At 44.0% G+C, this 13,871-nt stretch overlaps 1 protein-coding gene across 1 annotated transcript in view; it reads right to left on the reverse strand.

Moving 5' to 3' along the window:
* DNAH3 (dynein axonemal heavy chain 3) overlaps nucleotides 1-13,871 on the reverse strand; it is a 2,217,123-nt gene that overhangs the window by 1,181,221 nt on the left and 1,022,031 nt on the right. The window lies entirely within an intron of this gene.

Here is a 13,871-nt window from a genome sequence, read left to right on the forward strand (position 1 = left end):
TATACTTCTCAGAGGTACAGGCAAGCACAGGAGGACTATGGCTGACCAAGTTCACAGACGACTGCAAACTAGGAGCTATAATTGACATTTTGGCTGACACAGACATCCTCCAAAAGGGTCTCACTGAGACGGATACCTGGTGTCAAAATCATGGCCTCAAGCTAAATGCCAAAAAGTGCATAGTCATCCCCTTTGGAAAAAACAAAGTACCAACAAACTACCACATAGGTGGTAGTCCCCTAAATACGGAAGATGTAATAAGGGATCTGGGGACCCAAGTAGACCGTAATCTCACCTTTGATAATCACCTTGCCAAAGTGGTTAGAAAATCCTTCTATGTGGCCCACCTTATCACAAAAGGGTTCCCATCCAGATCAAAAAGGTCACTGTGCCCCTCTACTCATTCACAAAGCTCATTCCTTACAAGGAGACTTTGCAAGGAGACTTTGCTAAAGCACATGCATCTCAGATACAGAGTGTATCAGACTATTTTTCTGTTTCCCAATTAATTTGAGTGCTAACAGGCAATATTTGCCCACACATACTGCCGGATCTTAGCTACTGATTCAGTATATGTGTTATTTAAAGGCCGGCACCCTAGCTTAAACAGGAGCAACAGTAATTGCCGCCAAGTCCAACAAACTGTCTGCACATGTTAAGGGTACAACAATAGGGAAAGTACTGTTACAATGCTTACACTAACGCGCAGTATCTCCTACTAAAACTGAATACTGTCTAGTCTAAGCCCAACTGCCAAGAAGTATATTAAATGTACTGGTGTTGAGTACTACCTAACTTTTTTATACTAATGTGTGTAATTTATTAGACTGTACATGCAATACTTTTATGTTAATATATGCCTGCAGCTCATATAGCATAACAGACTAATGATATTTTTTCTTATTTCACTACTTTGGAAAATTTCTGCTGCTAATTAATTTTCCTGCTCTGTGAATTTAACTTGTTGACTGTTTCAATCCTGTGTATCTGTTGCATAAATTATCTAGTATCCTAAGCCTCCCTAGCATTACTATGTTAGTACTCTCACTCACCCTCATCTCATCTTCCACATCCTAGTATCTCCCACTTACCCTCAACTCACACTGTCCTCTAGGTCAGTCCACTACCTATTTTAGTATGCTTTTCTGAATCATTTAACTTGTTACCCCCTTACAATTATCCTGCTAACACTTTATTTTGTCCCTTTTTCTTACAGTTAGTCTGCAGTGCATAACCTAACATAAGCCTCCCACCATTCCTGATTTTCCTGGCTTCCAAACAGAAAAAGAAGCTCTATGCAGGGATCCTCCACTGTTCTCTCAACTTCCTTTGCTTGTCCTATGACATCGACCTAAAGTGTATGTATCCCAGGGCAAGTTATTGTAACCGGTCTATGTTGTATTTACCCTTGCGTTCCACTGCTAGCAGCCTTCTGCGGACTTCTTTTTACCCCATTATTAGGCCCTTACAGTACTTATTACCTTTCCCTACTCTGCTCTAAGTGCTATTGTCTTCTACTGTTTCTCCACTAGTTGGCGGCACATAGCTATTTTTGCTTAAGTATCCACCTATCCCCTAAGTTACCATATATTGAATCCTCTCTCCTAAGGACCCATTAATTCCCTGCCACTAGCTTCCTAGCTCTCTGATCCTCTCTGTTCTTACCTAACTAACAGTTACACCAAACAAGTGCTACATCCTCCTTACTTTCCTTATCTCTGATCTCACTTACCTAAGCACTGATTGTTTCTTCTCAGTCTTGCCTTCTTCCTTTCTCTTTGTTTCTACCCGCTCCGTTCGCCCTGCAGGCTCACTCTGCTCCCCTCCCTACCCCCAATTCCCACCCACCCCCAGGGGTCCTACTCTTATACTTTCTAACCACACCCCTTCCTACTCTCATTAACCTCTACACATTTGCAATTGGCCAATTTTTCTCTTATCTTCCCATCTCTTTACCACTCCACTCCATACTCACCACACCCTCATATCTCTACACACTCTCAGCTTAAACACTTCCATCTCTAAATATATTTCTAATAAATAGCCAATCCTTCCCAACTCCTACCATCCCTTCTCAGATTCCACTCTGCTTTACTCTTGTATCACTACCACTTTTAACCTTTGCCTATTTACTTTCCTCACATGAACACCCTATATATCCATACACGGACTACCCCAATCAACATACTAACTCTCAACCCTTACCATACCTACATAACCATGCAAACATAATATGCTCACCCAGCTACCTACTTGCTATGTATCATAGAACACTACATACTAAATATAATTCACTACATCTCAAGAGACTGTTATTTCCATACAGCAAGCTCCCTAACCTAAGGTATCTAAGACAACTCCTCTCATTAAAGGACGGTGATATTCATCCTAACCCAGGCCCTACAGCAACCTCTATCTCTCTCCAAAACCATAATCAATCAACCAGTTACCCCCTCGCTAAACCACCTAACTACCTCCTACTAGCTCATCTAAATATACGTAGTATTAACAACAAAGTAACTCAACTCCATGCTCTCCTATAAGTATACTCCTTTGACATTATCTGCCTAACAGAAACATGGCTAAAACCTAGCATCAAGGATAATGAAATTATCCCACCTGGATATAATATCCTAAGAATTGATAGAGTAGCTAGGAAAGGTGGAGGGGTTGCTATTTTATTCAAATCTGGATTACAATTAACCACATACAACTGTAATCTACCTCTAGATTCCCATACTGAAATTCTCATCACTAAACATGAACTTAACAATGCCAAATCAATCTACATTATCTGTATGTATCTGCCCCCTTAAATAACATAGCCACCATGTAAAATATCCTTTGCTGGCTATTCCAACACCTGCCTCAAGAAACCATAATCCTAGGCGATATAAACTTGGACTGGAATTCCTCTTGTACTAGCCTTCCTACCTCCCACATTAACTTACATGTTTTTTCTCAAACCATTACCTCACCCACCAGAATAAATAAAGCTAACAAGAAAGCTAGCATACTAGACTGGATTCTTATAAACAATCATACTACTATAATTCTGGAACCCTCCCTGATGATATAAGTGACCACTCACTTACCTACTTCATCAGGCATAAAACCAACACTCCTATTATAACCTCTATCAGAAGTATTAGATCCAGAAAGAAATTTAACCCTGATTTATTTCAAATTGAACTAAGAGCATGCAATTGGGTTCCCTTAAAACACCTCCATTTAGATGAAGCCGTTAATTTATTTAATACTACCTTCCTTTCCATTCTCAATCATTACGCTCCAACCAGATTTATTAGAATTAAGGCCAACTCTGCCCCATGGCTATCCAATGAAACCAAACATAAAATTCAACTCAGAAATAAATATTGGGCCAAATGGAGAATGACCAAAAACCCTGTTGATCAACAAACCTTTAGACAACTTAGAAATGACACTAAGAAGGCCATACTTTCTGATAAAAAAAATATTACTTACAATTTCAGCAACCTAATCACAACAATCCACAAAAATTCTGGGGTATCATTAAGCAGTTACTCCACCCAGTTCAATCCACTGCACCTAACCCCCAAAATACAGACCAGAAAAACCCTATCCATACAGCTAATACCTTCAACACCTTCTTTACAGATGCTATCCAAACACTAGCTTGTCAACTATCACCTAATACCTTCACAGTACCTTCTTACACCTCAACTCCACCCCCTCCTTTTCAGTTCCAACCAGTCTCTACCAAACTTATTCAAAACCTTTTGAATAAATTGAAACCATGCTCTCCTTCAGCAGACCAACTGCCTTCTGAATTTCTACAGTTATCCTCCAATGCTATTGCCTACCCTATTTCCATATTGATAAATAGAACTATAAGCGAAGGTCACACCCCCACCTTATGGAAAGTCTCCCATGTTATCCCACTGCATAAAGGAGGACACTCCATTGAGCTATCAAACTATTGCCCTATTGCCTTACTCTATCCATTAGCTAAGATTATGGAGAAATGTATCCACAGGCAATTATTCCACCACTTAAATGAAAACAATTTACTTTCCAACTGTCAACATGGTTTCAGACCCTCACACAGCACTACCACTGCCCCCCTTTCCTTTACTGATTACATCAACAAACAACAAAACCTAAATAATCTTTCTTCTGCTCTATTTATCGACCTGTCTAAAGCATTTGACATGGTAAACCACCAAATTCTCATAAACATACTAAAATCTCTGTCATTAGACCCACTTTCCATAAAATGGTTCCAATCCTACCTTGACAAAAGACAGCAAGCAGTACTATGGCATAACACTCTATCCACCCATCTACCCATTACCATAGGCATCCCCCAGGGGTCCATACTAGGACCTCTTCTCCATATTTATAAATGACCTTCATCTAGCTATCCCCCAAGCCACTTGCATACAATATGCTGATGACTCCACACTACTATGCTCAGCCACATCCTCCCAAGACCTTCACTCTCTCACCCAGAAGGTATTAAACATAGTAGAATAAGAAGTTATGTACCTACCATAACGTTCCATGTTAGTTGTCTTCATCTCGACTTCTTTCTTGCTGGATGGGTTCGGAGCTGATCCTCGGCTCTGACTCAGCCTTTTACTAAAGCTCGAGAGCTATTTACCGGCTCGAGGCCTCCTCTTATCCCACAATGCTAGGCATCAGATATCCAGATCTCGTTTGGTAGAGCTAACACCATGGAAAAAACACCTGTTCCCACCACAAGGTTTACCTACAGTGCTACAAACAGAGGAGGACGTAACCTAAAAAAAGAGTCAACCATAGGAAGAAGGCCTCAAAAGGGATTCTTCTCGGTCCTAACCAGGCTAGGGGGATGGAGGGTGGGATGCAAGAAAGAAGGCAAGATGAAGACAACTAACATGGAACGTTATGGTAGGTACATAACTTCTTAATGTTAAGTTGTCTATCTTGGCTTCATTCTTGCTAGATGGGACAGCGTCCCTAGCACCTTAGCCCTGGGTGGCTCATTGAAACAGACTCTTGAGCACAGTGGAACCAAAATCAGCTTGACTCCTGGAGGCCATATCCAACTTGTAATGTGAAATGAAGGTATGAGGAGTGGCCCATGTGGCTGCAACACAAATAGATTCCATTGGAAGCCTAGCCTGAAAAGCTACTGACATAGCCAATGCTCTGGTGGAATGAGCCTTTGGTTTTGTAGGGAGTTCTTTATGTCTCAGTTGGTGTAGATCAAGGTAATAATAGAGGCCAGCCACCTGGACAAGGTTACCTTAGAAACTGGCAGGCCCTGCTTGCCCTCAGCATAGGACAGGAAGAGTTGATCTGATTTTCTTGTCTGTTTGGTCCTATCCAAATAAAAAAGTAGTTGCCTGTGAACGTCCAAATAGTGTAACTTTTGTCAGCTCTGTTTGAATAATTAGGAAAAAAGACAGGAAGATCAATAGCCTGACTGAGATTTGTCTCTGAGGGTATTTTGGGTAAAAAGGAAGGATTAGTCCTGAGTGAAACTCTATCTTTGTGAAAAATAAGATAAGGAGGACGAATACAAAGGGTTTGAAATTCCGATACTCTTCTGGCTGAGGTGATGGCTTCTAAGAAGAGAGTCTTCCAGGACAGTAACTTTAATTAACAAGAAGCCGCAGGTTCAAAAGGAGGGAGAATCAAAGAAGTTAATATCAAGGTGAAATCCCACGGAGGAGGGATCTTTAACCGGGGGTCTAAGTAAAACAGTCCCCTTAAGAAAGGCCTTACAACGTTTGTGGGACATGATACTGGACTCTGATAGGCCAACATGAAAATTTGCGATAGCAGCCAATTGGACCCTAATGGTGGCAGACGAGGAACCTGCTCAAAAAAGTTCCACCAAAAAATCTAAAACATTATGGACAGGGGCTGTAAAGGGGTCTATCTTTCTAGCCTCTGCCCAGAAAGAAAAACATTTCCACTTACTAGCATAAGTCTTCCTAGTAGAAGATTTGTGCGAAGAAAGTATGATTTCACACACTGGCTGAGAAATATGTGGAAGCCTGGCTAAGGTTGGAAGTGGAGCAACCAAGCTGTGAGGTTGAAAGAGTGAAGGGATTGGTGCAGCTCGCCCGACTGATGGATCAAGAGGTCTGGCACTGGGTCCAGATTCCAGGGCTACTCCAGCAGGTGACGATGCAGGAATGAGAACCAAATTTGTCGAGGCCAGTAAGGAGCAATGAGGATCATCCTGGATCCCAAAGCGATCGCTTTCTGAATCAGTTTTGGAATTAAGGGAAAAGGAGGGAATGCACAGAGAAGACCCCAGGGCCAATCGTGAACTACAGCGTCTCTGGGGGAATGGCCTGGGAGGGGAAAGAGAGTGAAGAAATCGCTGCACTTGCTGTTGAGAGGGGTTGCAAAAAGGTCGCAGCAAGGTTGACCCCATCTGTAGAAAATTTTGTCCGCTACTAACTGATTGAGAGACCACTCGTGAGGCATAAGGATTGCTCTGCTTAGCCAGTCTGCTATGACGTTGGACTTCCCGGGGATGTGCGGTCCTATCAGAAACCATTGAGAGGAGATCGTCCACTGCCAGAGTCTGAGTGCTTCTCGGCATAAGGGATAGGACCTGGTTCCACCCTGCTTGTTGATGTACCACACTACCGACATATTGTCCGTCTGAACTGCAATAGTCCCGGTAGGTAGAGAGTCCTGAAGAGCTTGCAACGCTAAAAGTACCGCTCTCATCTCCAAGATGTTTATATGCAGATGGTACTCTAGGGGTTGCCAAGTGCTCTGGACAGTCCTGCCCTGAAAATGCCCCCCCACCTGATCAGGGAGGCATCCGTTGTCACTGTGGAGGAAGGACAAACGGTCTGCCCTGAAAAACTTGAGGGGAGACCATACACCAAGAAAGGTGGTCTTTGCATGATCGGGTGATTATTATGTTGTGAGACATCGGAAGCTGGTGAAAGGACCATTGGGTAAAAAGCATCAATTGAAGAATCCGCATGTGAAAACGAGCCAGGGGAAGTAATGTGATTGCTGCTGCCATGAGACCCAAGGTTTTCAGTACAAATCTGGCCTGAATTCTCTTGCACTGCAGTAACGTTTGAGCATGTCGGCGAATGTCTAATACTCTTTCTAATGGAAGTTTTGCCGACAGTTCTTTTGTATTTAATATGGCGCCTATAAAGGTTATAGATTGACAAGGTGACAATGCAGACTTTTCGAAGTGTATAGAGATACCTAGCTCGGAGCAAGTTTGGATGGTATAATCCCTGGCTCGGATTAGCTGATGCCTGGTGGAAGCAGTTAGGAGCCAGTCATCTAGATATGGAAACACCTGGAATCCTCGCCATCTCAGGTGAGCCGTAACCACTGCCATGCATTTGGTGAACACCCTGGGGGCTGTGGTGAGACCAAAGGGCAGGGCTCTCAATTGATAGTGACTGTCTCCCAGCCGGAAGCGGAGAAACCTCCTGGAGCGCCTGTTCATTCTGATATGGTAGTACGCATCCTGAAGGTCTATGGAGCACATCCAGTTGTCCGGACCCAAAATGGGTAGAATGGACTGAAGCATGACCATCCAGAACTTCGTTCTTTGAACAGACTTGTTTAACCTGCTGAGATTCAAAATGGGTCTCCAGTCCCCTGTTTTTTTGGTACCAAAAATAACTTGGAGTAAATCCCGGATCCTTGCTGGTCTGCTAGGACTGGCTGGATGGCTCTTTTTTCTAGCAGTTTTGAAATTTCTAGTACTGCTTGTTCCCTTAGACTGGGTGGAACATCTGGAAGGGATCTGTTTGTTTGCACGGGGGCGTGGACAAAGGGGATTTTGTAACCCTCGGATATGATAGACTGTTCGCATTTGTCTTGTGTGAGGAGTCGCCAGGCTTCTGGGTACAGTGACAATCTTCCCCTGACTGCCTCCAAGGGTGGACAGTCGGGCAGCCCCTCAGGGGTGCTGAAAGGGTTTGTCAGAGAAAGCTTCCCTGCTACCCTGATTTTGCGAACCCTCTCTGCCCCTCGGGCGGCATCTATTGTTCCCTCCTCTGCCCCTGGAGGGAAACTTGCCACGTGTGTCAGGCACGACTCCCTGGGGTTTGTGAAACCACATTTTTCCACTCTTCTGACCTTTAGGGTATGGTCTAGAGGGAGTAGAAAAACGGACTCCCATGGCAGAGAGAGTCTTGCCTTCCTGCTCACACCTGGTAAGGGTATCCTTCACCTGTGGTCTAAACAAAGCTGAACCATCGAAGGGGGTATTGGTGAAGGACGCCTTAAACGGGTCAGCAAAGTTACATAACAGCATCCAGGCATGTCCTCTCAAAGCCACGCCTGTGCCTGCGGCCCTACTCACCCCATCGGCATGCATAAGAAATGAGCCACATGGAGGAGTTGACTATAGAGTTAAGGGTTGCCAGTTGGGAGTTAATCTTTTCCTGAGACCCTGCAGCAGATGGATCCTGAAGGGTATCACCCAGTTCCTTAAGGAGATCCCTTTGAAGGCGAGTGAAATGGCACAGATAGTTCAGCGACCGCATGGAAAAGGTGGCTGAAGAAAACATCCACTTCCCGTACCTGTCCATTGTCCTAGATTCTTTATTAGGTGGATGGACAGGTACAGAAGGGTCAGCCAACTCCTTCTTAGTGGCTGCTGCAACCACCATGGCATCGACAGGGACACCCTTTGTAAGAAACTGTTTGTCGGACAGGGCTGTAATGAATTTTGTGGGCCTGCGGGGAGTTGGTTCCACTGTGTCTGGGGCCATCCACGCCTTCCGAGCCACCACTTCCATGAGCGGGTTGAAAGGCGGAGACACCCAGGAGGTGGAAGGGTAAGAACCAAACGCATCCAGGTACACCAACTCATCCTTGGAAGGGTTAAGGGCAGTCCAGTTCCCTCTCTGCCTAAGGATCTCAAGGATGTCTGAGAAGGAGACATCCTCAGAGAGGGACCTTGGGGACCCTTCCGAATCCTCCAAGTCGGTGTCTGAGGTGACTGACTTGGGGGAGTCAACATGTTTCCTCTTACATTTTCTCTTCTGAGGGGGCTCCTCTGAATGATCAGGGGAGGCCTCGGAAGAGGAAGATACACCCAATGGGGCTACCTGGAGCACCTGTTCTCCACGCTTGGGGTCAGGAGGGTGGACAGAGACCGACGCAGGCACCATAGGGGAAGGAGCCGAAGGGGTCGATCGCAGAGCCGACACCAGAGTCAGCATGCTCCTCATGACCTCAAAGGCACCCCTGTCAGGCAGAGAAAAGAGTCCCCACTCTGAAGAGACGTGAACCCCTCCCAGCACCAAGAGGGACGGCTCCGAGGCCGATGTCGGGGCCGAGCTCACCTGCACCAAGGCCCCGAGAGGGAGAACGGGGTCGGACAAGGGTCCGATGCCACTTGCCCCCTCAGAGCCGACGAGGGAGTCTCGGCGCCCGGATCCCTCCAAGGACGGAGCCATTGAAGAGATCGGAGCCGATGAGGGAGCCGAAAGGTGTGGTATTGGCTCTGATGTTCCGACGATTCGAGCCCCAACAAGCTCCAGCTCCGAACACAGTGGTAGAGTCAGAGGAGGAACTGTTGAAGACACAGGGATTGCCACAGTCTGTTGAGAAGGGCTAGTCAACATTTTGGCCAGTGCCTGCGACTTAAGGAGCCTACTGACCACCCTCTCCAAGTCATGATCAGATAGCCTGGAGGACCAAGAGGAATGGAATCTATGGCTCCGCTCCGATTGGAGTAATGGAGACCTGGGAGCCGAACGAATGGACTCTAACGAGGGAGACCCCGAATGCTTTCGGCTCAGAGAAGGCTCCAATAGCAATGTCGGAGCCGACTGAGGTCTCGAAATGTCGGTTCCAGCCGGAACCAACGAGGAGGCAGAAGCTCCGCTAGGCATCGGCTCCAAACAGGAAGCCGACAGTTTGGCGGGCTTTAAGGATTTCCCCGATGAAGGCTTGACCGGGGATCCTTCTGGCTTTAACAAGCCCCTCAAAATGAGCTTATTCCTATGCTCCTGTAGGACTCTCGGACTGAAGGCATGACAGACCGAACAGGAGTCCTGCAGGTTTAGGGGGCCCAAGCAATAAACACAAGAAGTGTGACCGTCTGTCAGAGACATCTTCTGACAGCACGAGTCACACTTTTTGAAACCTGAGACCTTGGTATCACATATTACAGAAGAGATACCAAGCAAAGTTAACTAGTGCTTAAAACAATACACACACGTAGTAGGTAAAACTAACAGTAATAATACCACTTAAACCACAACAGTTATCACTAACAAAAAAAAAAAATCTATATATATTATAAAAGATGACTAGAAGACTAGAAAAAGGCAGCTAACTAGGCCTAACACTACCCTAAAGGGTGGGGGTTTGAAGAAAACTCTGTAACCACTGAAAAAGAGTTTCTAAGTGGGATCTAAAGGGGTACACAATCTAATTAAACTAATTGGGAAGAATAACTAAATATTACACAATACTGGTAGCAAAAAATACAATAAAGAATTATACGACCTGGAGCTGGTAAAAAACGCAACCTCGTAGCTGAAGCGGCAAACGAGATCTGGATATCTGACACCTAGCATTGTGGGATAAGGGGAGGCCTCGAGCCGGTAAATAGCTCTCGAGCTTTAGTAAAAGGCCGAGTCGGAGCCGAGGATTGGCTCCAAACCCATCCAGCAAGAATGAAGGCGAGATAGACAACTTAACATCAATGGTTCACTCAGCGTTGCCTTCTTCTGAACCCAAAGAAAACCAAACTCCTCCTCTTCACTCCTACTCAAAAGTTCTCTCCTCTTCATTTCTCTGTGACATCCACCAATGGTACCATAATATCTCCAGACTTTACCACTAAACTTCTAGGTGTCACCATCAATAATAATCTGAACTTCGACATCCATATCAACAATACTATAAAGATTGTCAACAAAAAAATCGGCACTCTCTATAGGATTAAACCCTTCCTTTCTCCTACTGCCAAAACTACTATAGCTCATACTCATTTGATCTCAACATCCTTTACGCTTCTCCTATTTTTACTAATCTATCCAAGACTGTCTTCAGCAAATTGGAATCATCCTATAATAACACTGCAAGATTTGCAACAACAAACCCATTTAGAACACACCATTGTATAAATCTAAATCAGCTAGGATGGTTAGAACTACAACACCTGATTAAATTTCACCAACTAACCATTGTCCACAACATTCTTTACAAACCTTCTAATACTCCTAGTTTATCGAGCCTCATTACCCCCTATAAAAATCTGAAGTCTCTACGCTCCTCACACAAACTTCTTGTGCACACCTCCAAATCTAATAACAGGGCTGGGGTTTCTCTCTTCTCTTATACGGTAGGTAAATCCTGGAATCTTCTCCCTAATGACCTCTCCTCACTTACTTCCTTATCACTCTTCAAAAACAGAATTAAACTTTACCTCAAATCATACTGGCTATGCCCCTGTACCAAACCAGACTAGCCATCTATCTCTTTATACTTGACCTTGCCTATCTTGTGCTTACTATCCACTGTTACATCTTCCTTCTTACTATACTTCTCTCATGTCTCCCTTTTGGGCATCATTTCACTTCTCCTTGTATACCTTTTTTTCTAATAAATGCTTAGTAAAATCACTTCACAACCAGCTTCCTTTCTCCACTATTGTCTTTACCTGTACTTATGTCCCTGTACCTTTCTTTTTGCACTGTTTATGACTCTTGTCCTCTTTACAAACCCTGTGCTAACCTCTATGCCTTACTGCACATATTACCATTGCTTGGTTATTTTTATTATATTTTTATTATTTTTTCCATTTTTTCTTACAAATTTTTTTGCTTTTTGTAGTTTGTAATTCGTTATTTGTATTTGTTTATTATTCATGTCTTGGAGCTTATCTCCCCAGGCCTCTACTGAAAATGGACATATATCCAGTTAGAATAGCCCGGTCAACAAATGTAAAATAAAATAAAATACTCATCAGACCCATCATAGAGAACAACGCCCCATTTGGGATGTACCTTACAAGACACCTGCAACAGCTGGAAAGACCACAGAAGTACCTCACCAACAGGATCACTAGCCTCAAACAGATGCCCTATGCAGCTCGACTGAAGAAACTCCAGCTGTACTCGGTTGCATACCGCCTACTCAGAGGTGATGTCTGCCTGACATACAAGGTCATGTCCAACCCAGAATTGATGGACATGCTCTACCTAAAGAAAACCTTATCCCCTCAAGCCACACACTCTAGGGATCTAAACCTCACCACAACAATAAATAGGACATGCTGGAGGGATAGATTACTGTCCCAGAGACTTCCCCTGCTTTGTAACAAGATTCCAATCCACATTAGGCAGAGCTCCTCGCTAACACTCTTCAAAAGAAACCTTGACAAGTAGATGGGAAACAGAAAGTTTGCCCCGGGGATCACTTCAGTGGCTCTGCTGGACAGAGGCACAGGGAACTAATCTAAGGGGGCGGCAAAAACCAACACATTCTGGCTAGGCTTATAAACGCCTTCGGGCAGATAGCCTAGTACCTACCTATGAACATCTTTCAATGCCGTTATGCTGTACTCTTGTGTTAAAGCATATAAAGCGGCCACCATAGTACAGCATCAAGAAACTAAAACATCTTTGAAAAGCTGTGAAAAGTATAGCTGCGTAAATGCATTTAACTATAACAGTAGATGTTTTATTAAATCACTGGTGCAGAAGCCTTAGCTATATGGGTTATATCATGCAAGGATTTAACAGCTGGCCAGTCTTCCAAAGCCTTTGGCTCTTCCATGCATGTGACCAGGCTGCTGGTTAAAGGAAGTGCTAAGGGAGAAAACAAACAGTGTGGGCACAAGCCAAATCCTCAGAACTTTCATGCCAACTGAAAGAGAGGGAGGCTTCTATCTTAAAGATAAGAGCAAAAAACAGGCTACAAAAAAATTACTCTAGCTACAGCAAAATATAAAAACACAGTAAGGCGGATGGAGGGAGAGTGTGGTTACTGCAACAGTGATTTAATTGAATATCTACTGTTATGGTAACTGCGCTTGCACAACTGTACATTGTTTATTCATAAATGACTGCCGGTTATATGGTTAGATTCCAAATGTCAATACAGCCTGATAGGAGACATAATGAGGGTCCAGGATCCCCTGGAGGAACGTCCTAGCAAAGCCTGCTCTAGACCTGGAAAAGGAATCTAGTTAGCAGTGCTTTGGAAAAGTATTTACAGAGGACCAAGTAGCTGCCTCTGGAATGCTTCTTGAAGCCCATCCCTTTCCAATAAGCCATCGAAGAATCCAACAACCTAGTGGAATGAGCCCCAACCCTGTCTGGAAGTGCCTTGCTATGGCAGGAATGGCAAAAGGCAACAGCAAGGGACAAGCATCTGGAGATAGTTTGTTTTTCCATACATTGTCCTTTCTTTTTCTTCTCATAGGAAACAAATAGCTGTTTCGATTTCCTAAAAGAATTTAGTTCTGTCAAGATAATACCAAGTTGCCTATATACAACCAGAGCATATTGAATCATTTCTGCCTGGATTTTAAGGTACTGGTAATAAGAAAGGGAAACTGGTGGCTTGATTCAAATATGGACATGAATCAGTGATTTGCTCTTAAAGTAACCCTATCTTTATGGAAATTGAAATAGGGTTCACCCACCGTAAGAGCTTGCAAATCAGATATTCTTCTTGCAGAACTCAGAGAAATAAGCAACACAATCTGGGATTCTAGATCTATAAGGAAATTCCTTACCCATGTAAGAGACTCCTGAAACTTGGAAAATGACTTGGCAAAAATAAGTAAGTAATTTAAATAAGGAAAGATGTGAATTTCATGCATCCTGCAATAGGCTGTCACAAGGAGCTAAAGGCTTTGTGAACACACTTGGAGT

The sequence above is a fragment of the Protopterus annectens genome, chromosome 12.part0 (assembly GCF_019279795.1).
Source record: "Protopterus annectens isolate FY-2018-M chromosome 12.part0, PAN1.0, whole genome shotgun sequence".
Taxonomy (NCBI): Eukaryota; Metazoa; Chordata; order Ceratodontiformes; family Protopteridae; genus Protopterus; species Protopterus annectens.